We start from the raw sequence: 25,542 nt of genomic DNA, 5'->3' as shown, positions 1-25,542 counted from the left end.
TCTGGTGCTTCTGATGCACACTGGCCTCCAGCTTGCTCTTCCGAGAACCCACCGCACTTCCCTCCGCCCCGTCTTAAGGAATGCCGTCCCGCTCCGTCTGCCTAGCTGATTCCCACTGGTCTTTTAAGGTTTGGCTTGAACATCGCCTCTCTGGGGGATGCTGACTTCTCCCTTTTCTCCCCCAAGCTGAGTTGGGCATTGGACTCCTGTGTTTCCATGGTGCCCTGCACTTGCCCTGCGCGATTCCGTGAGGCCGGCTGCCTGTGACTTCCATGCTCTCCCAGGACGTGGTACTTCTCAGGGCTGCATATGCTTCCTCTTGGCGTTCAAGGCCTGGAGTGGCCGTACAAGAAGGCTCCAAGGGTGCTTGTTGAGTGAATGGTCCGCAGACAAGCAGCTTTAGGAACCAGAGCAGCTGATGCTCTGCGGGCGGGAGGGACCCGTACGACTCTAAGGGAGGCATCTCTTCTCTGCTGACCCTCGAGGGAGGGTGAGAAGGAAGCCACAGGCACCTGGGTGAAGGCGGTGGAAACGCACTGAAGACAGAGAGAAGGTGATGTGCGGTGGAGCTGGGGGGAGAGAAGTGTAGGCACGGTGTGAAAACTCCCCTGTGGGCTTCCCTCCGTGGAGGCCCTCCAGCAGGTCAGCCCAGGTGTCCGACTGGGGGAGATTTCGTCCCCAGGGAACATTTGGCAGTGTCTGGGGACAGTTTTGGTTGTCCCAGCTGGGGAGGTTGACTAGTTAAGTGGACCGTGGCTTAGCCACATGTTGATTACGTGGACTCGGGCCAGGTGGGTAAGTGTTAAATGTTTCTAGTTAACTTGTCCATCTGACCAGTGCTGTTGTACAGGGAGTGTTTTATGACCGGAGATCCTGAGAGGAGGTGGGTTTGGGGGCACATGGCTGCTTTGTTCATTGAAGCTTTCTGCCTCTCTCATTATGAGGACCCAGGTTTGGTGGGATAAATGGTTAGAGGGTGGGATGAGGGAGATGCATAGGAGGCACAGTCTGCAAATCCTCTGTGCTGCCCACTCCTGAAACAACCATGGTGGCTCGGTCCCATTGTGCACAGGTCTTTGACAGGAGTGGATGAACAAGGGGAACTGTGTAGGAGGGTGTCCTGATAAGAGGAAGGCGCTATGGACAGCCTGTTGTGCCCCACCAGAATTCTTATTTTGAAGCCCTAACCGCCATTGTGATGGTATTTGGAGGTGGCCCTTTGGGAGGTAATCAGGTTGAGATAGGCCATTAGGGTGGGGCCCCGTGATGGGATTAGTGCCCTTCAAAGAAGAGACAGGAGAGGGATGATCTCTCTCCCCTATGTGAGGATGTAGGGAGAAAGCAGCCATCTGCAAACCAGGAAGAGAGGCCTCACCAGGAACCCGAGCATGCTGGCACCCTAATCTCAGACTTTCAGCCTCCAGAACTGTGAGAAAATAAATGTTTGTCATTTAAGCTACCCAGTGTATGGTTTCTTGTAGTAGCAGCCCAAACTGACAGAAGGTGAAAGGACTGGATGGGGACACTTTATGACCCTGCCTTCCCTGAGTTTCCCTTTGGCAGAAGTGTCATTGTGGACATGGAAATAGGAGTTCTGCCTTGTCTCCCTCATCTGTTTTCTTCCCAAGATTCTTATTTCTTTTGGACAACATTCAGCCAGGATGAAACCTGGTTACCTGTTGTGTGGCGCTGGCTGTCTTCTGTTTCTGGACTGATCATTGTGGTTGCATCTGTAGCTTGCTGTTTTGACACTGGCTGCTCAGGGTGGGTTCTGAAGCCATCGGGTGTGCAGGGGGGCTTGGCTGGGGCTGAGTCAGTGAGGGGTGAGGAGGCTTTCTTCCTTGAGCTACGTTAAGAGAGCAGAGAGAGGGTGCTACTGGGGGAAACAACTTTTGTCTTGGTGATTGTGAATATTGAGTGTGGAGAGAGCTGCTCTTTCCGTGAAATCTGCTCTTGGAAGCACAGATTCTGAATGATCAACTGTTTCTGGCAAGCTCTGGGTTTTGAAGGCAGGCAAAAGGGAGGCGGAACCTGGGGGAAAGGAGTTTGATTAGAGGTTCTTAGCTGGCGACGTTCCATACTTGGTGGCAACCTCGGAAGGAAATATAAATGGTCATTCAAGTTTGTATTGAGATGCTGGGTTATTGCTTGGGGATGTTCCCCATTATTAATGATATGCTTTATTCTTAAGATGCAGTTTGCATATTGCTACTTAGAGTAGGGTCGTGTGGAGAAAAGAGTGACTGCAGGGTCTTCTGGTACCACCAGAAAAGTGCCACCGAGCTTTGTGGTTAAAAGGCATGTGGCCCTACTGGTGTGGGTGGGAATTGCCTGGAAGGAGTGCTCTTTCTGCGTAGGACTGGGATTCAGGAAGTCTGGAGTTGAGGCTGGGCAGGTCCATTCGCCGTGTGGTTTAGAGGTCTGGCAGCCCACGAGAAGGCAGGAGATGAGGTTAGGACATGTGACTTTAAAGAAAGAGCACAGAGGACATGAAAGTCTGAACAAGCAACGTGAAAGTGCAGCTGTTCAAGGTGGGGTTGGACCGTGCTCTTCTTGAGTCATAGGAGGATGTGAGCAGAAATGTGGAAAGAAAAGGAGGTCTGGCTAAGGGAACTTGGAAAAACTGCTTCAAGTTTCTGAGCCTCAGTTTCCTTTTCCTTGGCTAGACTGGTGAAGATTGGAAACCATGACCAAATAGCCTCACCACAGAGTTTGGTCCTCCCACCATTGTCACCACCGTCACCACCCCTGGGAACTAAAGGTGTCAGTTCCCTTCTCCAGCTCACTTTCCTTCGTGGAGTAGTTTTTTTCACACAGTGATTCAAAGCAAGCAATGCAAAACCCAACTGCCCCAGTTCAGTCCCAACTCCATCACTTAGCGGTTTGACCTTAGGCGAATGTCTTAGCCTCTTTCTCTGTGCTTCAGCTTCCTTAAGTATATAAGTTGGGTTGCGAATATTAAACAGGTAAAGCGTATACAAGGTTTTAGCACAATGACCAGAAGTTAAGGTTTGAAAAAGTTGGAAATTGAGACTCCTTAGGGTGGGGGTATCCTGATGGGAGGGAGGGGTCCTGCTGGAGAGGCAGGAGAAGGTGGGAGGGTGGCGTTTGGTAGCCATCCTGGAAGGAGGAGGTGGAGGTGGGGCGAGCACTCCTGAGACTGGCAAGTGCCCCTGGTTTCCGCCGTCTGGAGGTTGTGCTGGAGGCTGCAAGGCTGATGGGCACGAGGACCACTCCTTCCCCACCTGCTGCCCCACCAGTCCTGCAGCAGCTGGGCTCCAAGAGCTCCTTTCATTTCCTCTCATTACTGGTGGCCTCTCTATTGTTCACCGTTTGCCAGTCTCCCTGGGAGCCCTGTATAGGAGCATTGGGAATACGGATAACAAGGCAGATAACAACTTGGCAAATCCCTTCCCTATGCTTGTTCTTGAAGGTCGCCATCCCATACTGTGGTTCCCATTCCTTTCAGAATAAACTTACTTTGGTCTGTTACTAAATCCCAGACAGGGCTGTTGGAGTGTGGTGGGCTGGAAAGAGGACCAGGCTGCTGACTGGGGTATTGGGATTTTGGTCCCAACTTGGCTATGTATTAGCTCCGTAAATTTGTGTTTTCTGGAATCTGATTTCTCATCTGTAGAAGGAGGGTTTGGGTTAGATGATTTTTCAAGCTAACTCTAAACTCTAATAAGTTGTATGAGTTCTTGAAAGCTTGCCTTTTATGACAGAGCTTCCCCAGGAAGCAGTCTTCTCTGTTGCATCTCCCCATGGAAAGGTCAGCTCTTCTTCCTCCTCTCCCCTTGCCTTACTGTTGCCCTGAGCAGGATTGAGAATTCATCTGTTGTCTGGGGTTAGGGGCCTCACTTGTTCTCTCTCTGTTCAATAGGAATGATAATGAGGTGGGCTCTCCCAGGGTTGCTGGGAAGACTGAATGAATAGCATGTAATATGTCCAGCATCGTACCAGGCTCCGTAAATATTTGTAGAGTAAATAAGTGAATGAATGAATATAAAGTGAGTGATGGTCTAGTTCAGTGTTTCCCAAACTTTTTTGATGTGAGATAGATGTAGGAGCTGCATTTTATATTGCAGCTCAATGATTCTGCTTCTCTGTTGCTGCATAATGAGTCACCCCAAAATCTAGCAGCTTGAAACAATAGCAGTCATATATTTAGCTCTTGAATCTCTAATTTGGTCAGGGTTGGTAGGGAAGCTCATCTCTGCTCTACACTGATCATCTGGGTGGCTCTAAAGATGGGGAGAGGCTGGAGTCGGCTGAAGGCTCATTTACTCATTTGTCTGGTAACTGACATGGCTCTTCACTGGCATCTCAGCTGGGCTGTCGGCACAAACACCTGTGTGCAGCTTGGGCTTCCTCACAGCATGGTGGCCGAATTCCAAAAGTGAGCATCCAGAGAGAGCGTGAGTCATCTGGAAGCCGTATCGCCTTTTATAATCGACGCTTGGAAGTCACATAGCGTCACTTCCACAGCATTTTTCTTTTTTTCTCATTGCGCCAGTTACAAAAACAAACCCAAATCTAAGGGGAGGGTCATAGATTCTACCTCTTCATCAGGAAGTGACAAGATTCTAGAGGAATATGTGAGATCATAAATATTGCAATCACGTTTGAAAAATACAATTTGCCACACCAATATATACATGGATGTGTATATCTAATATACGTATAATAGCATATTCATAGTAACATGTATATTACATACATATAATACGTGAATATATAAAATGAATGAACTTATTACACAGGATAGCACTCTATTTTCTGTTCTCTTCTTTTAAGAAAGATGCTCTTTACCAACCCACTCAGTCAATTTCACGGCACACTATTGTGTTGTGCCCTGGTCTGTCTGGTTCTTCCAGAAACTCCTGGGCAGAGAGCTGTTTCTAAGAAGCCCAGTGTCTGAATTATGCCCAGGGTCCCGAGGCACCACCTAAGTTTCTGGTCAAGCTTTTTGTATCAGCAGTACCTGAGTGACTCCAAGATCTTGACCAGCAGGAAACACAGACTTTTCTGCTTGCGAGGACCATGGAACTCACCCCTCATAGTCTCTGGAATCTTCCTCCTTTGAATCAAATAGGCAGTGGGGCAGTTTTTGAAACAGCAACAACTGGCGGAATGTCCTGGCTGATGGTATGTGAAGAAGCCAGCTCCCGAATGTAGCCACCCTTTCGTGTTGGGGCCACTCAGCCCTTTGACAGTGCCGTGCGTGGCGCGCGGGGACCAGCTCTGCCCTGCAGCCTGTTGTGTCGCTTCCCGGCCCGGGCAGCCGAGGCCGGTGACTGGGAGGTGGGGTGTGTCTGGCCGGAGCCTTGCATCCTGCATGGAGGTACCTCTGCCTTTCTCTCTTTCCTGGAATGAACAGATCCCCCACCCGCCTTGATTTCTTCTGGGTCTTTCTCTGTGTTTCGTTTGTGAGGCAGCCGGGAGCACACCTTTGTAGGTTCATGGCTGGGCTTATGTTGTTAGGATCTTGCCTGGGTTTCTAGCGAGCTAGCATCCCATGTTCAGGCACTTTGGTACTAATTAAGAGACTTAATTCCACTTTCTGGATGATCAAAAAGATGGATGTCTCACAAGGTACTTGTGAACCAGGTCAAAGACAAAGCAGGCAGTAAGCTGGACATGGTGGGGTCCCTGGTGGACCTTCTTTAGTAACTGAGTAATCGGAAAGTCCTCTGCTCCCGATGGGGAGATGGCGGGCACGCTGTCAGCTTAGAGCTGGGCTGTGGTGTCCCAAGAGGCAAGCATCCAAGAGCAGGTAATGGAGAGTAGGAGGAGGCCTGGGGATTCCGTCACAGAAGGTTCTCGGTGCTTCAGTTGGACGTAAAGAGAGAACTCTCTTCCGGCTCCTCAGCTTCATGATTTAAACACGTGAGCCTTTATTTTTTTTCTTTTCTTTTTCTTGAAGCTGTCTTTAACGTGCCGGGTGTGAAAGGCAGGGGGAAGTAGAAAGCCGGCGCCATCTCCCTGGGTGCTGGAGATGAGAAGGTGACAGGGAAATGACAACGTCAAGTTTGCATCTCCACTGCTGGCCGTGGGCTTCTGCAGCACCTCCTCCCCCTCTGCTTTCTCACGCTCCCCACTTCCTCCCCAGCCCCCGGTTTTCACACTGCTCGGTGACGAGTGTCACCCTGGCCCAGGGCTCACGTTGTGTCACAAGTGGCACCAAGACCAGAGCAAGGGCGTTCAGCCCGGCTTGCGAGCCAGAGGAGGGACCAGCCGTCTACAGACGCCGGAAGTGGGCTGCTTTCCTTTTTCTAACGCCAAGAAGAAAAGGGAGTTCAGCGCTGACACATGGTTGACAGAAGGGGCATTTTGTTTCCACCTGGATCTCCTGTCGGTATGGTGCCCGGGATTCCCAGGCCCGCATGTGTCTGAACGTTGATCGTGTTGCTGTAAGTTTGTACGCTGCCAGGCTTCCGTGATCTGGCCGGCCGGGAGCTGTCATCAGCTTCCCATCAGGGACTGGTCATTGCTCTCTTTGGGCGGAGTTGACCTCAGAGTTTAGTGGGCCCTTCCCATGCTTAGGGGCTGCAGTGTCCTGAGGCTCATCTGGTGTCCAGTGACCTGCCAAAGGCGGAGAGGTGCCCATCGGGGCCCCCGGCATGCCCGAGGTGCACCATCCAAGGGCACTCCCGGCCCAGCACAGGTGGTGGCATCAACCCTCCTTTATTATCGAACATGATGGTGGCGTCTGTGAAAGGCAGGAGCTCAGACCTGTGTCAACTGGTGTCCCAAAGACATCAGAGGAGTTGGCTAAGAAACAGTACTTTTAAAAATTGTGTTTTTAACTCTTGCTAGTTCCCTCAGGTCTGTTCTCTCCCTTGAGTCTCCCAGTTGGTAATTTGGATTTTTGCACAGTTATTGGATCTTCTGACGGCCAAGGACCCTCTCTGCCCTGCTCCCGGCACGCAGGCCCATTTTCTCTTCCAAGGCTTGAGGTGAAGACCCACGGCCTGGGTCCTGGGCAGACTCTGCAAAATGTAATGTCAAGATGATTAAGGCAAAGTGGAAAAACTCAGTGTGCTGTGAGTTCTGTGGGTTCCCACAACACACGACGTCAGGGCCATTTCCAGCTTGCTTGTGGTTTCAAACACTGCTTTCCCCGGGTTTTGCTCATCACAAGCGCACAAAGTAAATATTGTTCTTGTCCTGCTTTGCAGAGGAGAAACCTGAGGCCCAGAGACAGTAAATAACGTGCCCCAAGACACAGGGAATGAAAGAAATTGCTGAACTTGAACCCCAGCCTCTGGCTCCAGAACCATGTTCTCTCCCAGCGGACTCGGCTGCCATCCCCAGAGCAGGAGAAAGCTGCCGAGAACTTGCTGCCTTCGGTAGGGGCTGTCTGCCCTCTGCTCTAGCTTAGTTCCGGTCCCCATCTGGCTTGTAAGGTGCTGAGTTGTCCCTTTCCCCGGGGTCTGCCATGTCCATCTACCCAGAGTTCTGGGGAGCTGCTCTCCTGCCTGCTCCAGGCTCTTGTGACGTGCCCTCCTTGGGTGCCTGTAGGACACCAGCAAGATGCTCATTCAGCATCCCAGGGGCAGAAGGCAACTTCCCAGGCTTTGAAGGAGCAGGCAGTGCCCCTGGGACCTTGGCAGCTTCAGGAGGCCGCAGGAGAGGTGGCAGTCATTTTACTGGGAGTTGGCAGGTCTGTGTCTCAGCCCCAGTTAGAGCTCCCACCCCACCTTGTCACCCAGAAGACACAGTAAGGGCTGGGGGAGGATGGACCCGAGGTTGTTTGTGGGACATCGAGCCCCATCCTTGGCTGTTTCTGTGGCTTCCTGCTGCTTGTGTCTTCTGCCCTGTAGGAGCAGGCAGGCTGGACCTGAGGCCTGCCTTGTTGTATGTGGCCTTCTTGTCCCAGAACCCTCACATAGGAGGCGCAGTGGAGGCAGGTAGGAGGGAGAGAGGTGGAGACCAAGACTCAGCCTGACTCACCTGCTTCCCCCATCGGATGGCGCCCATCAAACTTGGTGACAGGTGCCTGTGCCCACAGCTATGTGAGCGGGACGGCTCAGACCCTTTTCCTCTTTTCTGGGAAGAAGTGGTGAACATGGCTGTCATTTTCAGCTTAATTTCTAGAAGAACCACATGGAGCCTACTTCTGGCTGGCTTTGTCTTGGCAGGGGCCAGGGTGGGAGCGCTCAGGCCATGTGTACTGGTCAGGAAGATGCATGGAGTGGAGACCTGGAAGCTTTCAGACCTGAATGAGGACTGTGACCCCAGTTTCTGTCTCTGAGTAGCCCCACAAGCTCACAACCTTCAGATGGTTTTTATTCATTTTGAACTTTTCTCCCAGAATTTTTTTGTGGTAAAATATACATAACATGAAAGTTACCATCGCAACCATTTTAAATGTACAGTTCAGTGGTATGTATGTATGTATGTATGTATTTATTTTTGGTTGCGTTGGGTCTTCATTGCTGCACGCGGGCTTTCTCTAGTTGCGGCGAGCGGGGGCTACTCTTCGTTGCGGTGCGCGGGCTTCTCATTGCGGTGGCTTCTCTTGTTGCAGACCATGGGCTCTAGGTGCATGGGCATCAGTAGTTGCAGCACGCAGGCTCAGTAGTTGTGGCTTGCAGGCTCAGTAGTTGTGGCGCACGGGCTTAGTTGCTCTGCGGCACGTGGGATCTTCCCAGACCAGGGCTCGAACCCGTGTCCCCAGCATTGGCAGGCGGATTCTTAACCACTGTGCCACCAGGGAAGTCCTCAGTGGTATTTAATACGTTCATAATGTTGTGCAACCATCACCACCGTCCGTCTCCAGAACTCTCATCTTGTAAAACTGAAACTCTGCCCCTATTAAACAAAAACTCTCCATTTCCCTCTCCCTCCAGCCCCTGGCAACTACCAGTCTACTTTATGATTTGGACTACTCTAAGTACCACATGTAAGTGGAATTATATAATGTTTGTCCTTTTGTGACTGGCTTATTTCACTTAGCATGATGCCCTCCAGGCTCCTCCATGAGGACAACTCATGTTGTAGCATGTGTCAGAATTCCGTCTCTTTTTAAGGCTGAATAATATTCCATCGTGTGTGTGTGTGTGTGTGTGTATCACATTTTCTTTATCCATTCATCCGTTAGTGGGTATTTAGGTTGCTTGCACCTCTTGGCTGTTGTGAATAATGCTGCAGTGAACATGGGTGTGCAGATATCTCTTCAAGATCTGGTTTTCAGTAATTTGGGATATATACCCAGAAGTGGATCAGGTGGGTTTTTGAGCCATTTTCTGCTCCTCTGAATCCTGTCTTAGCTCAGGTCTGGTAGAACATGGGCCTTAGAGTCGTGGCCAAGAGCCACGCCCCTGGGGTCAGACTGCCTGCATTTAAAGCCTGGCTCTACCTCTTACTAGTTCTGGGGCCTTTGACAGGTGACTTAATCTTTCCAACCTCAGTTTTCTCATCTGTAAAATGGTGACAATGGTAGTATCTAACTCAGAGGGTTGTGATGAGGATGAAATGTGTTAATATGTATGAAGTCCCAAGAATGCTGCTTGGTTTGGGGTAAATAATATAAATTTTAGAGCTGCTACAGTTATTATTATCATTACTACTGTTATTAATATTATAATCTTTATATGAATGTGCTCACAGGTGGTTCCCTAGATTGGATGGTTAAGTCCAAAACATTTAAGAAAGAAAAAAAAAACCTTTGTAAAATTTCGAAATGATGCAGAAATATAAAAGGAAGACATTTTTTAAAGCCCTCTGCATTAATCAAGGGTGATGACAATGTTTTTTGTATTTCCTTCTGTACATTTTTATGTTGTCAGTTTTATTTTTGTTTGTTTTTTACAAAATTGCGATCATACTACTTTCATAATGTTCTCATTAACCGTACGTGGTGGGCATTTTCTTATGGTTGGGAGTGTCCTTTGAAACCTGATTTTAATGGTATTATGATATTCCACATTCAGATGACATAATGTATTACGTTTTCTCTTTTGTTCACATCCAAACATATCCCACATGTACTGGGTAGGGTGTTAGGTTTGAAAGGGAAGCCCTTGGCATCTGGCTTCTCTGCGTGACGAGGATTTAAGAGGAACATTGATGCCATCGCTGTCATCATCATTGCCAGCATCATCTTCCTGATGTTTGCAGAATCCGTTCCAGAATTGAGCACACTCAGGACCCACGGATCCAAGTTATGTGAGCGCGGCTTTCAGCCCAGTGTAGAGACAGGACTTTTGACAGTTGGCTCACAACTCAGCCATGGAGGGGCAACTCTCTGAGCCCATTGTCACTGTAATTATTTAAGCAATGGGTGAATGACCGTCCGCTGGGGACATTCCAGCTTTGAGTGGGAGGTAGGTCGTAAAGGATCTCCGAGGAAGGAGCCATCTCTGAGATACTTTCAGAAGGTCCTTCACGTGAGGCAGTGGAACGGAGCGGGAAGAGAGCGCATCCTGGATCCAAGCGGCTCCAGTCCCAGCTCTGCTACTGACTTATTGGATAACACTGGCACCTCAGCATCCTCCTCTGTATGGTAAAGTGGGTCTGGCTGCCTTGTCAGGGAGACTTGCGACGCTTACAAGGAGCAACTGGACTAGTGCTTTGCACACAACAGGGTCTCAGTAAAGGAACCTGGCCTCTTAGGAGTGTCACCGTCACCGTGTGTGAATTTCGGGTGTTGACGGGAATATGTTCTCAACGAAACACTGAGATTTATGTCACTTTCTGTCTGCCAGGTACTATGCTGGGCTCTTTAGATTTACTCTCAGATATAATGCTGTCTGGGGTTTCCTTCCATTATTTTCTTTTGGAAGTGAAACAGACTTTCAGAGGCATTCTCTTGGTTGGTTTTCAAGACTGTTTTCAGTAGATCAGCCGTGACGGGTATCGTGGCCCCTCAGACACCACTTCCGTGTGAGAACCACATCTGTTCCCACGCATGTGCTTCATCTGGGAAGCTCTGCATTTAAAAGGGCATTAGATGTAGAGGAAATAGCCAGCTAAAGCAAGCTGGATGTAAACTAGTTCCTTGGGTAAAACCGCTAGTCACACACAACTTACCCGGCTAGCTGAATGTCCAGAATTGTCAAACCAGGGTAAGGCGTTCCCACCAGAGCACCTCCTGCTTTCACTAAGAGAAGAATTCTTGCTAAGAATCCTCGACCTCTGGTTCCCTGTAGCTTTCAGGAAAGCCTTTGTTTAAACAAAGGAACCAGCCCACTGGTATCTGGGTGAACACATGCTTCCTACTGAGATGGAAATGATCTGCATCAAAAGGAAGGTGGGTTTCTTTATTCTGTCTTTTTCTGAGTTCACATCCACCTGAAACAGCTAGTGACTTACTTGCGAAGGGTCACAGTGTAGATGTGGAAGCACGTCTGCTTTTTGGGAAGTGCCTTCTTCTGTCCAGTGGAGGCGTGATTTAAACCAAGTCCTGAGCAAGTGGGGAAGCGGGAGGATGAAGGAGGGGATGTATTGGGTGGGGACTGGGGTTGGAGCTGCGGAGGGCGTGGCATGGGGACCCTCAGCATCACTTGGTAATACTCAGCATCCTCCTCTGTGGGCGGCGGGGGTGGGGGGGATCTCTTCAGTCCCCTCCAGCCGTGGCCTTCTCCGCACCTGCTGTCTTTTACTCTTCGGAGCATCTGGCTGGGTGCTATGAGTTCCATGGGCCTCTGGTTCCACCTGGGGTTTTCACAGCATCACAAACCATAAAAGTGAACTTCCTGTTCTTTTTGTTGTCATTAGAACCTAAGGACTGAATCGCAGCCTTAACTGCGGAAGGGTATGATTAGAGGAAAGGGAGATCATGTGCGTGTGTATATGTGAGCATTGTGTATTCACATGTCTTTGTGTGTATGTTTGCAAGTGTGTGATTGCCATGTAGGTGAGTAGGTCTGTGTGTGTGATTGTGTATGTTCCTGTATTGTGTATATAGAGAGGTGAAGGAGAGGGGTCCCAACCAGTCCCTAGTTTTCTGAAAGCCTACTGAGTTGTGTTCTTCCTTCCTTAGAACTATTTCTCCTCGAAGGAAGTATAGCTTATCATTTCAGATTTTGCCCCTTGGTGCTCCCCAGAGGAAGAGACCAGTCAATGATGTATCCGTCACAGGTTGCTGTGTCTGTTTGATTGACGGCCCTGGAGAAAGGCCGTACTTGCCCAGCAAACCTACTGGACTCTCACTGGGGAACCTCCTTAGACAGGAAGGGCTTCTGACCCAATAACCTACATAGTCCCTCCTGTGACATTCATCTCAGTGAAAGCACAAAACGTGATAGATGCTAAAAATGCTGATTGAATTACAGGATGGTGGGGTTTTTTTTCCCCCATCTGCCTCTCAGAGGGAAGGCTGAAAAAGACTGATAAAGCAGCAGTTCAGGTAGAAGGAACAGAGCTTGTGGGTGGCATAGCCTTTTGTGCATTTGTCAGATACAGGGCTTGCGGTGGTAGGAAAAGATAGATGGGACTTTTCTGAAAATACAGGTGGATAGACAGTCTCCTGCTGAAGGGTAATTGTCTATTTTTCTTTTCCTTAGATTTTTATAGGCATGTGACTGTACAACAGGGGGAAAAAAGCTTAAAAGAGTATCCATCCTACTGTGTACCACACTTTCTTTAATTACTCACAATAAAATGTTATATCTCCTCCTTACGGAGCACTCACTGTGTGGCAGGCACTGGGCTAAGAATTTTTGTTTTGTCTTTATGGTTTTTAAAAAATTTTTTATTTTATATTGGGAGTATCATTGATTAACAATGTTGTGTTAGTTTCAGGTACAGCAAAGTAATTCAGTTGTACATAAACTTGTATCTATTCTTTTTCAAATTCTTTTCCCATTAGGTTATTACAGAATATTGAGCAGAGTTCCCTGTTGGGCTAAGAATTTTACATGCATTATCAGTCTTATCCTGAGATATTTAGGTTGTTTCCAGCTTTTTTCTATTATCATGCTGAGATGAATATCTTTGCAAGGAACTTTTTGCCTGATTTGTGACATCCTGTTTAGAGTGAGTTCTTCTGAACGCAATTACTGAGCATGGAATTTAAAACAACCACTCTTAAAACACACTGCAGCGTAGCTTTAGTGCCGTGTCACGCTCCCACACAGAGGAGGGCGGCCCCTGCCTGCTTCTTCCTAGACTTGGAAAATCAGTCCTTTGTTGAAGTTGAGGCATCAGCCAGCTGCATAAATAGAAGCCCCGGAAGTTAAGATAGACACCTGACCAAGTTTATTCCAGAGACTTAGCAAAAAAGACAGCAGCTCTTTTACTGCGTTTCCATGTGATACAAATTAGAGGCATCGTATGGGAAAGAGAAAGGACGTGCCTCTGTCCTCACAGAGTTGGGACGTTTGCAGGAGGCTCTGGGGTCGTCTTGGTTCGTGGTAGCTTCTGGCCGTCCTCTGCTTTTCTCTGCTTCTCTTAACTTGCCCTGCTTTCCGCACCTAAGTTAGCTGTGTCTCAGAACGAGATGGGATGGGATCTTCCGCACAGAGATGCCTCAGAGTCGGGGCTGTGCTTGGGATCTGAGCCCCGGGTGGCCCTGTCCCTCTGGGAAGTCGTCGGCCGACCCCGCTCCCTCAGCCTCCCTGCCAGCCCTCCCTGTAGCGTTCCCTGAGGCGTGAGGTTGTCACTCTTCAAAAGCAGGGCTACGTGGACAGATGGAAGGGTATATATTCAGAAACAAATCTATACGTACAAAGAAACCAGAGGGTCCAACTGGCCTTGGGTTTTCCAGCGGAAGTGGTGTTCTCTCCATCCAGACCAAGTTTAAAGGCGTGGGTTCAGTTCCACGCAAGCCAACGAGTATGTATTAAGTTCCTTCTGTGTGCCTGCTGTTGACCCAGACAGGAGAGCAGACAGACAGACCGAGTCCTGCCCACATGGTGCTCAGAGCTTCCAGCGCGGGGAAGAGAAACAGCGAAGGAGTGACTGCAGCCCCGCAGCTGGGGTGAGTGCACTGTCCGGGAGCAGAGTCGGGAGGGGACAGAGAGGGACGGGGCAGGGAGGGATGCGGGAGGGGCCGGCTCCCCTCAGGTGGCCAGAGACGGGTCCTCTGACGTTCGAGTAGAGATGTTTAGGAAGCGAGACGGGTGACTGTCTGGGGACATTCACAGGTTGGACGCTCCGGGTGGAGGGGCGGCCAGCTCAAAGGGGCTGGAGCGAGTTTGACGTGTTCTGTGACGGGGGAGGCCAGGGGACCATGAGGAGGTGAGCAGGGGGAGAGTCAGGGGAGGGAGGCACCGTGGACGCTCGGGAAGCCACAGCAAGGACTCAGATTCTGTGTTAGATGTACTGCAAAGCCACCGGAGTGTTGGTAGCAGGATGACGATGTGACCTGATGTTCTGCTTCCCACGGCTGGCTCTGGCTCTGGCTCTGGCTCTGGTTTAGCAGAAGGCAGGGGCGGGAAGGAAGGAGAGCAGCAGCTCCTGCCACAGTCCGGGGGGCAGGAGATGGAGGCAGAGTGGGGCGTGAGGAGTGGTCCCCAGGAGCACACAGTGTAGGGAGGTCAGACATCATTTGCCTTCATTGCATTCCTTGGAGTAGGGCTCTGAAAGCTTTCCCTCCCCCGGGGAAGAGCAGGAACTTCTAAAACAGGCTGTTCCTCTCTGAAATCGTGCTCTCCAAGCCTCAATCACATCCATCTCTTTTTGGAAAGATGCTTTCCTCTCAAATGGGCACGAATCTTTCCTTCCAAGTTTTCTTCCACAGGAAATGCAGTAGAAGTCCAACATGGCAGCCCACACTTGAGCCAGAGCCATCTGTTTCTTTCCATCCATGCCAAGCCTTCTGCTGGATGGGAACTTAAGAAAAAACCCCACAAAACCAGGAACCACCTGCCAGAGCTCTGCAACTATACAATCCAGCCAGGAAGCACTGAACAGACAATCGTCAGGATGCATTTTGAATGTCCCATCAGCTTCAGCACCTGTTGGACTTCCTTCTAGAGCTTTGCATTATTGATAAGTTTAGTAAAAAGGGCTGAGAAACATTTCCCAGTATAACAGGAAGGCGCTCACTAGACCAGGGCTCAGGAGACCTTACTTTTCCTTCTAGCTCTACTAGATGTGTGCCTGCGAGCACATCCTTGCTACTAGGTCTGTTGCTTAATCTTTTTTTTTTTTTTTTTTTTTTTTGGCTACATTGGGTCGTTGTTGTGGCGAGCGGGGGCTACTCTTCGTTGCGGTGCGTGGTCTTCTCATTGTGGTGGCTTCTCTTCTTGTGGACCATGGGCTCTAGGTACACAGGCTTCAGTAGTTGCAGCACGTGGGCTTGGTAGTTGTGGCTCGCGGGCTTCAGAGAGCAGGCTCAGTAGTTGTGGCGCACGGGCTTAGTTGCTCCGTGGCATGTGGGATCTTCCCGGACCAGGGCTCAAACCCATGTACCCTGCACTGGCAGGCAGATTCTTTTTTTTTAAAGATTGATTGATTGATTGATTGATTGCTATGTTGGGTCTTCGTTTCTGTGCGAGGGCTTTCTCTAGTTGCAGCAAGCGGGGGCCACTCTTCATCGCGGTGCGCGGGCCTCTCACTATCGTGGCCTCTCTTGTTGCGGAGCACAGGCTCCAGACGCGCACGCAGGCTCAGTAGTTGTGGCTCACGGGCCTAGTTGCTCCGCGGCATGTGGGATCCTCCCAGACCAGGGCCTGAACCCGTGTCCCCTGCATTAGCAGGCAGACTCTCAACCACTGCGCCACCAGGGAAGCCTTAGCAGGCAGATTCTTAACCACTGTGCCACCGGGGAAGTCCCCTGTTGCTTAATCTTGAACGTGAGCCCTAGACAGCTTGGTTTCTAAGATGCCTTTCAGCTTTAACATCTTACAGTTCCAAGGAAGAGTTGAATAAGAAGTAAGGAGCAGCAGTGACTGATGAAACCAATACTCTGGGCTTCTAGAGAGAAACTCCACGTGGTGGTCTGGGTTTGAATTTAGGGCAGACTTCTCTATGCCACTTTTTATGGTCTCCACATTCATAATTTTCAGGATGTCAGGGGCTGCATGACTTGCCTTGTTCTGTTAAAGGAAGGATGAACAAACTGAGGGCTGGAATAAAAAAATAAAACTTCTTCCATGCAAGGGGAATCATCCAGAGGGCTGCATGTTCTGCCGCAGACTCTAGTTTGATCAGCTGTGTGTCAATCAGACTGTGCGTCTGGGTTGGACTTTGGCATCTCAGAAGAGAGATTAACAAGGGAGGGACAGTTACCCACCCAGGAGATGACTGTTTACTGCAATTCCAGCCTTCATGTTTTGGAAGGCGCATTCCCTGTTTTGTTATGATTTATAGTCTTGCCTGTGCCCTGCAGTGGCTTTGGTTTAGACTTTAGAGTAGGGGAGTGGCTGGCTTCTAACAGTGACAGCCTTAGTCCAGGTGTGGGGTGGAAGCCAGGTCAGGTAAGCCTGATTGATGCCTTTCTCTCTCCTTACCTACAAGTTAACCCATCCTCCCAGGCTCGGGCATTCACCCAAGGCATTCACCTTTAGAAAGTCCCTTTCTCTTCTCACTTTGTTTTCGTTTCCTCAGTACACCCGCTGCATATTGTGGTGTAATTCATCTGTACATTGATGAACGTGGTCCACGTCTTCGCAAATGCATTCTTACTGAAATGAGTGTGTGTGATCCCCACTGCGGGTGGATTATACTCTTTCATCTTAATCATTTCCCAGCAGGTTCCCAATCCAGACATGCATTATTGTTTCAGTGATGATGTAGCTACTGATGGCGTTATTCATGCTGTGGTTGAAAGAACACCGTGTCCCAGCGATTCTTTACTGCTGCCTTTTTGAGAAGCTGTCCCTGGGCTGAGGGCTTTGTGTGTTGCTGTTTTGAGCTGACATTGTTCCGGGTCTTTGTCTGACAGGCTGCTTGACGCAATAAGAAGCCTTTCACGCTAAGTGACGCCATCTGTACTAGCGGCACCGTTGCATTGGTAACAGCACTGGTACTTTGTGTCTTTAGGTTTGTCCCCTGGCTTTGCTCTTGGAGCTGACTTAAATCAACTGGACCATTGAGCAGTTGTCAGGTTGTTTTGGAAATTATTTCTAGACTCAGCCATTGGCAGTAAGTAAAGCACGGAGTACTAGAGTACGCTAGAGTGCAGGGTAACCTGGCACGTGCTTCTTAGTGAACACAGTGTCCTTCAAAGTGCCATGTTTATAGTTGGTGCTCTATAAATAAGTTGACTGAGTTAATCTTGTCCTTTGGTTAAATGATAATCGTGCCTGAGAGATGATAATGATGATGATGCCGTAGTTGGAGAAGCCAGTGGCCATGTCTGAGCTAGTTTCTTCCCTGAGCCCCATTCATTCTACCAGCAAAGCCTAACTGCTCTCTTTGCTCTTATGTACATCTCAAATCTGTCCACTTCTCTGTCCCTGTCTCCATCACCCTAGTACCCATCACTGCTATGTTGCTTAGATAATGCAAGTAAAATTCTTATCACAGAGGCTGGCACATACTGAGTGCTCAATAATGGACAGATATAAATGTTTGCTGTGAATAAGTGAAGAAAGTGTAATACATCTATTAAAACCGTTCAGAGACTCCCAATCCCTTAGGATCGAAATTAAACGTCCTTCCGAGGCCGACAGCTCTAGCCCCTGCCCAACTCTCCCACCTCACCCAGTGACACTTTCCTTTGTGATGGCATGCCAGCCATACTGACTTTCTGCCATTTTTTGGACCTGCCAAGCTTCCGCCCACCCCAGGGCCATCCTGTGTGCTATTCCCTCCACTCAGCGTACTCAGTCTCTCCTCTCTGGCTTTTTCTCATCCTTAAGATTTTAGCTTAAATGTCACTTCATTGAGGACTTCCCTGGTGACACTATCGACAGTAAGTTCTCTCTTGTTATTCTCTGTCACAAACTCCATTTGATTCCTTCCTAGCCCTTCCAGGACCTGAAATGATGTCTCTCTCTGTTTACTTGTTTATTGGCTGTCTCCGCAGCTAGATTCTAAATTCCAGGAGGGCTGGGACCATGTGTGCCTGGCACATGGTTGATGCTAAAAAAAACATGGTCAGTGTTTGTTGAATGAATGGATAGAAAACTGAACACTAATCATAATAAACATACAGATAATAACACTAATGATCGGGTAGGCGAGTGGCCATCGTGTGCCAAACGCTAAACTGCGTGCTTTGTGTTCATTATCTCATTTAGCCCTTTCCATGGTCCAAAACAGATCTTCGTGAGCCATCAAATAAGTCAACTTGCCCAGATATTGAAGCCAAACCCACACAGGTGCCGGTCTGTTACTTGATGCCCTGCAGAGGTGAAGCCAGGTCCTCACCACCCCCCCTCCACCCTGGTCCAGGACTTGGACAGATGCCTCACCTTGAGGAAACATGAGGGTAGGAAGGCATCCCAGGTCTGTAGCTACCTTCGGGGCTGGACCACGCCCAGTCGCATCCACGTTCTGAGGGCTGCGTCTTGTGTTCTGAGCCTGGGTGGCCAAGACAAGGTGCGGGGGGGAGGGGGTGACTCAGCCGTACTGCGTTCATTTCAGGAGAGAGAATGCCCTCCCTCGGCGGGGATGTCAGTGCTGAAGGGGCTCAGTGGGCGGAAGGGCAGGGCAGACGGGCTGGCAAAGGAAGGTCATGTTTCCTGTGATCGGGCATGTTCTAGAATGATCTCATGAGGAGGTTTGTATGTTCAAGTTCTGGAAAAGGTGGAGAGGGGAGGGGACTGACTTTTAAGAGGACATGAGGGGCTTCCCTGGTGGCGCAGTGGTTGGGAGTCTGCCTGCCGGTGAGGGGGACGCGGGTTCGGGCCCTGGTCCGGGAGGATCCCACATGCCGCGGAGCAACTGGGCCCGTGAGCCACAACTACTGAGCCTGCGCGTCTGGGGCCTGTGCTCCGCAACGGGAGAGGCCGCGATGGTGAGAGGGCCCGCGCGCTGCGATGAAGAGTGGCCCTGCTTGCCGCAACTAGAGAAATCCCTCACAGAGGCGAAGACCCAACACAGCCAAAAATGGATTAATTAAAAAAAAAAAAAGAGGACATGAGAAAGGGACGGTGTCTGGGTCTAGCCTCTGAGGAATATTCTATGTGTTCTCACCGAGAAGGGTGACAGCACTGGGGAGTGGCCTGAATCCAGGCAGTGAAGAGTGCTGTCCTTGCAGCAGGCAGTTGGGCTCGTTCCCTGCCGCTAGGTGTTCTGGGACATCGTCGTGATGCCCCTTGCCTTCAGGGTTGACTTCAGTTCCCTGCTTGGGCGCTGCAGCAGCTGGTCACCCGCGGGAACAGCAGGCAGCCTGCTGTTCCTAACCACATGGGCTGGGGTGACAGTGGCCTTCACTGACTTGCAGCCTCTTCTGACTAACGCCATATTCATGGCACTCTAGGGCCTCTCCCTCCCCTTTTTTTTTTTTTTTCATTGAAGTATAGTTGACTTACAATATTACGTTAGTTTCAGGTGTACAGCAAAGTGATTCAGTTATATATATATACATATATATATGTGTGCATTTTTTAAAACTCTTTTCCGTTGTAGGTAATTATAAGAGACTGAATATGGTTCCCTGTGCTCTACAGTAAATCCTTGTTTATTTTCTACATAGTGGTGTGTATCTGTTAATCCCAAGCTCCTAGTTTATCCCTCCCCCACTCCCTTTCCCCTTTGGTAACCATAGTTTATTTTCTTGTCTTGGTTTTCTGTGACTGTGAGTCTGTTTCTGTTTTGTAAATAATCTCCCTCCCTTGTCTTGTTTAAAATTAAAAATCGGTTTCTGTTACCGAATCTGTCTTTTGCCTTAGACTGAACATCCTGACTCCTGCCATTAGCTGGAGGGAAGCCCGTTAGAAGTCCAGACCCATGGTAGTGACAGCTGACACTTATCAGGCACTTCCTGTGTGCCAGGCACTGTGCAGAAGCTCTTTCTACGACAACCCAGTGATGTGAGTGCTGTTTTTCAGTCTCCACTTACAGCTGGAGCTGTGGAGGCCCAGGGGGATCCTGTGAGGGGCCCAAGATCATGCACGCAGCAAGTGGTGGTGCCAGAAGTTGCCCTCAGACTCACTCTCTCCAACTCTGTGCTGGGCAGCGTGTCCGGCCAGAGACAGCCCTGATGACCCTGAGCCACCAAATACACCACCTGCCCCATTTCAGACCAGCAGCTCGGCTCTTCGGCCTCTCCGGTCTTTGCTGACTAGTTTTGTTTACTTGGTTGGATGTGCAGTAGGGCTGGGTGACTCTGGCGCTCTCCAAATTCTTAAGCACTGATACCTGTGTCACGCGGTCTGGCCCTCCATCCTGTGTGACCGCACTGCCATCTCCAGTCATTTCCAAATATGCACATCTTTTCTCCCCATCCAGATGGCAAGATGCTAATGAACAGGGGCCGTGCTTTGTTTGTCTCCCGTGGTCTCCCCAGACCACCTGGCATATCAGTGGGTGCTTAGAAGTGGTTTAATAACACTTAGCCTGACTAGGGGACAGAGTAACCTCCTCTTAAGTGGCAGCCTTCTACAGGTGGACAAAACTTGCACTGGACTGGTATTAACAAGCCCTTCTCTGTATAACAAACGTGGTTTGCTTTGGCAACTGTAAAGCAGAGGAAAACATCAACTGTAAACTCCAGAACTTGATTTCTGTGATGGTTTTAGGGGCTTAGCCATCTCATGCATTTTCTATTGGCCTCTTTACAGCGAACATTTTTGTGCTGTATAATTCCCGAAGGCATTGCTGTTCTCAGTAATCTGTTCAAGAGACAGAACCAAACTGAACTATGAGATTGGACCTGGTTCGCTCAGCAGAGTCTTGGGGGCTGATCTGCCAGGTTGTTTGTTTGCTTTTGCTGTGGGTTGGTTCACACACGTGCTAGTTTGAGGGGAGCACAGGCTGCTTGACGTGCCAGGCGGTGGTAGCTGGTGTGGCCCTGGTGGGAGGGGGCAGTGCATGCTTCAAAGCGGTGCTTCCTCCCACTCCCAATTTGGCCAAAGAATGCTCAGACATTCTTTTCAGGTTTCCTCACCCTTGGCTTACTTTAGATGTGGAGAATAAAGAGCTAAATTCCAGCCACGTGGGAGCTCCCTGCCCTTCTGGACTGAATGCCCCTGTGGGTACCTTCTATTAGAAGAAGATTGTATTAGTTTTTCTTGGACCAGACCTCTTCTTTTGATTGCCTTGGCTGAGGAATGCATGCCTGTTACTCCTCGTCGTCCTTGCCGACTCCGGCTGGGCTCACGTACCGTGGTGTCAGGAGAGAGTGGAGACCAGTAACAGCTAAACAATCCCTAGCCAGTGGTGACCCACTCCCCACGCTGCCTATCCGCAGGCAGATTCGTGAGACTGAAAGTTCACCTCTGCTCCTTTCTCCTGCTGCCCGAGAGAGCGTGAAAGGGTCAGGGCACTGTGGGCAAATGCTCCACCAAATCTGTGTGGCCAACAACCTTACAAGAGAAAGAGAATGCCAGGTGACAGCAGAACGTAGTCTCAGGGGCAGACCTTCAGGGGGACGTGATGGCCATGGCTAACTTGATGACAGAGCAAGGGGGGCCATCAGCCTGGGTGTACTCAGTGCTCTGGTACAACTTCTTTCCCAGTTCAGATCTCCCCGGGCTTCTTGCGTGTACAGTGGGTGGCACCGAGACTGCCTGGAAGACTGTGAATGGTGCTGAGCAAACAGCGTGCCGTGCTTGTTGTCATAGCAACCCGGTCACATCCCTCAGACGCTACACTCTCTGAAGCAGGCAGGAACCCGAGGGCTCCTCAGATGAGGATTTGGTGATGGCCTTGCTCAGAGGAGCCCCCTTCACCCCTTCACTGTTGCAACTTTCATGCTTCAAGGAAGGGAGGCAGAGATGCTCAGAGGGTGCAGAGCCCTGGACTGTGTGAGCCCGGAAAGGGAGGCAAGATGCGGGGGCCAGAAAGCGGACCCGTTCTCACTGATTCTGTAGCGAAAGGCTGATTCTCTCACACAAGAGTGAGCGCCACTGGGATAAGACTAACACGAAGTGGGGCAGATGTGAAAACTATTTTATAACTGATATCACCAATCAGGTGCGACACTGGCTGCACTGCCACATGGGTTCACACTGGCTGGATGTCAGTTCTGCTAAAATAATAGTCAACCCGTATGTGTTTTAGTTTGCTGGGGATGCCATGACAAAGTACCATAGACCGGGTGGCTTCAACAACAAAATTTATTTCCTCACGTTCTGGAGGCTAGAAGTCTGAGATCAAGGTGTTGGCAGGGTTGGTTTCTTCTGAGGCCTCTCCCTTGGCTTGTAGACGGCCGCCTTTTCCCTGTGTCTTCACGTGGTCTTCCTTCTATACACATCTGTGTCCTAATCTCTCCTTCTTATAAGGACACCAGTCATACTGGATTAGGGCCCACCCTTGTGACTTCCTTTACCTTAAAGACCTCTTGAAAGACCCTCTCTCCAAGTACAGTCACATTCTGAGGTACTGGGGGTAAGGACTTCACCATATGAATTTCCAGGGACACAATTTAGCCCCTAACACTTATTAAGGGCTCAGTGGTAGTAATGGCCCTCACGGCCTTTCCTGTGTCCTGGAACTGTGCTCAGGGCTCTGCGTGGGCCAACTCCTCTAATCCCTGCAGTAGCTCTAAGGTAGCTGTGAATATTCCTCCCATTTCACAGATGAGGAAACAGAGGCACAAAGAACTTGAGAATGCAGCAGAGCCAGAACTGGGCATCCTGGTTCCAAAGCCCATGCGCTGAGCCTCTGTACGCAGCCTCGGAAGCAAAGGCTTAGCCCAGGTCTCTCACCGGAGGCTGTGCTAGTGTCAGGTGAGGAGACGTCTAATCTCAATTCGTTGAGAGAAGAAAATGCCGATGTGCTCTTTCGCCCTCAGGCCTGGTTCCTGTCACAGGCTGGGAGGACAGGCCTTCATCTTGGGGGCCAACCGCTGACCTCTGTGGGGGGGGCAGGATGTCTCCCAGGTGACACTCTGTCCCTGCATCTGAGGAGAACAGGCCCCCCGTTGCAACTGGATAAGAACGGACAGCTGGAGTCTCTCTGGGTTCTCCCCTCGTAGTGGAGGAGGCTGGCCGACAGCCAGAGGTGTGATTCCTGCAGGGCCTGGAGCCGCTGGCATTTTCACAGCTGGCGTCTCTGACTTAAGGTGTCCCCTTGCCTGGAACCTTCCTTCTGTTCCTCCTCCTTCCTTCTGGCAGTGCTGGGGGGCAAGGACAATGGCCGACAGGGCTACACGTGAACTTGGCTCTTTGTAGGGCCCTGACTCTTCCTGAGCTTGAGGCTTTATCATACACCTGGGTACGAGGCCCTGGTTACTTTGAAAGTATTTCCCACTGTCTCCTTGAGGTTAAACTGCTTCGCTATGTGAATAATGATGTGCCCTCCGCTGCCCAGACAGAGCGTAAGGGGTGGGGTTAGGGGTAGATAAGGTTTTGGTTTTCAGCGTCAGGGTTGCCAGATGTGTCTTTTTCTCCCACCCCACCCCCCCGCCTTCCTCCCTCACTCTTTCTCTTCTCTTTTTCATCTTTCATCCAAACTGGTCAGACCTCCGTTGGTCTATCCTGGGAGTCCCCTGATACGAATTCTGAGCTTTCACATTGTTCCCCGCTTTTCTCCTGCCAGCATACTCAGTGACTAGCAACCTCCTTTCCACCTTCATTGTGACTGTCAGAATTTACCAGCACTAGGTAGATGCTCCCTTCTGAAGAGGTCAGCTAATCTGCGCAAATGCACGGTGAGCCAGCTGCGGTGTTAAAGCCAGGCCCTGGGCTTGCAGAAAACTGAGTCCAGAGCAGGCCACCCTATCTCAACTGATGGCATCTCTCCAGAGGGCCAAGGAAAACAGTTCAAATCTCTTAGGGCTTGGGGTTTTATTTCCCCGTGCTACCTGCCTTTCTGACGTCATTTACCTCAGTGGGCCTTGGACGTTCACCCTGCCTTCAGAATCCTGCCAGGCTTGAAATCTGTATCTTTTCAGAAATCCAGCAGATTCTGTTTCATTTCAGTTTCTTTCTTATCTGTCAAGTTCAAATACTGAAAGGATAGTGTGTGGTAAAGTCCCTTTTAAATTATTTCTTACCTATAAATCTACCCATCTTCCTAACCGTACATGTACAGAAAGATATAACTCGATCGCGGTCACCTAACTTAAGGATGGTTGCTTGATGGCTGGTGGGATTTAGAAGTTACATTTTCCTCTTCAGAGTTTTCTGAGTTAAGTAAAAAAGCAAAAAAAGGAATATGTGTCATTTCTCCAAAACGCAATAAAGTCACCCCAAAATAAATGAATATTTAAATAAACAAGTGTATCATCCCAACTGAGATGGCCATTGAGCACCGATGGCCAGGAACACACTGAAAGTAGGGGACCCAAGGCCTGTGCCAGCACCACACTGTCTCTTGCTTATTAAAACTTTTGCTTACTTGTGGCAGGATTTTATTTCAACCCACTGGCCTACTTTTCTTCAGGTCCTAAGTTGTTCACCTGAGCTCCTTTTCATGGCTGCTTTCTATTTTCTCCCTGCCAGGTCACATGGGGAGGTTCTCACAGGCAAATATGCATTTTTACTGGAGGAAAAAGTACCAGCAGAAAAAGTACTTTCTCCTCACAATTAACAGTATTTTTTTTTGTTTTTTTTTTTAAAGTGAAATGTGCCCCTTATCAAACTTCTACTTCAAACCATAGGGAGGAACCAGGGGAAGCTTTGGCCTAGCTGCCTGCTGCCCGAGATAAGGTGCATGCTGTATTGTGCAGAAAATGTAATTAGGCACAAGAAGACAATCAGCACTGGGTCCTGCCCAGGAGGAAAGGAAATTAACCTCTGCCTGCCACAGCTGGGGCCCAAGGTCAGGTTCAATTGTGTTCTGACCAGGCAGCTATTTCCTGAGCTGGAGAGCGAATGTGTCAGTTCATAAACATTCTCCACATGGAGACAAACAGTCCCGTGACAGGCTCCGGGCCACTCTCCCTTCTGCGGTGTCGCGTAGGGAAGGGCACGTTTCTCACATACCTTCACCCGATCACGGTTTTCCTGGGAGCAAAGGCAAGTGCTCCCATCCTCTGGGAGCTGACCCAAGAAGAGAGATTCTTTGAACTTCTGCTCTTTGTTTGGGCAATCTCGGGAAGTCGGTTGGAAGGGTGTGAGGAGGGGAGGGGGTCGAGTCAGAGTCACCCTATTTATTTCATCACCAGCTACGTTAAACAAAGGGTTTGTGTCTGCAGTTCTCTCCTGATGAAATTCAGTGACTCAGGAAAAGCCATCTGACTAAATCTGGTTGCAACAGTTTATTCTCTGAGCCCCATTTGATCTTAATTTCCCCCCAAATTAATTTCCCCCCAATTTTCCACTTTCATTTCACTACATAGAACATCATGGCTACACAGAAGATGTTTATACAAAAACCCAGTCTCTGCTTTGAAGGTTTTGATGCTAAGATAAGCTGTTTGAACTTGGCCATCTTGGACAGTCTTCTAGGCCATTGTAACAGGGTGTTTTGAAAGCACTCCAAAGAGACAAGACAAAGGGCTTTGTTTTCTTTTTTTTTTTTTAATTAATTAATTAGTTTATTTTTGGCTGCATTGTGTCTTCATTGCATTCATTGTCTTCATTTGCTGCGCGT

At 49.6% G+C, this 25,542-nt stretch overlaps 2 protein-coding genes and 1 long non-coding RNA gene across 5 annotated transcripts in view; 2 read left to right on the top strand and 1 right to left on the bottom strand.

The window, feature by feature from the left end:
• Positions 1–25,542, top strand: part of TBC1D7 (TBC1 domain family member 7) — a 151,153-nt gene that overhangs the window by 43,027 nt on the left and 82,584 nt on the right. The gene's annotated exons all lie outside the window — the stretch shown is intronic.
• GFOD1 (Gfo/Idh/MocA-like oxidoreductase domain containing 1) overlaps positions 1–25,542 on the top strand; it is a 108,727-nt gene that overhangs the window by 43,835 nt on the left and 39,350 nt on the right. The window lies entirely within an intron of this gene.
• On the bottom strand, positions 8,390–24,499 carry LOC309638016. The gene is made up of 2 exons (XR_014250955.1): positions 18,992–24,499; positions 8,390–18,692 (listed from the first exon to the last, which is right to left on the bottom strand). It is a non-coding gene; the product is annotated as an uncharacterized lncRNA (long non-coding RNA).

The sequence above is a fragment of the Balaenoptera physalus genome (assembly GCF_965194825.1).
Source record: "Balaenoptera physalus genome assembly, chromosome: 11".
In the NCBI taxonomy this organism is placed as follows: Eukaryota; Metazoa; Chordata; class Mammalia; order Artiodactyla; family Balaenopteridae; genus Balaenoptera; species Balaenoptera physalus.
The sequence above is the reverse complement of the archived record's forward strand: the minus strand, read 5'-3'. Positions and strand labels throughout refer to the sequence as shown.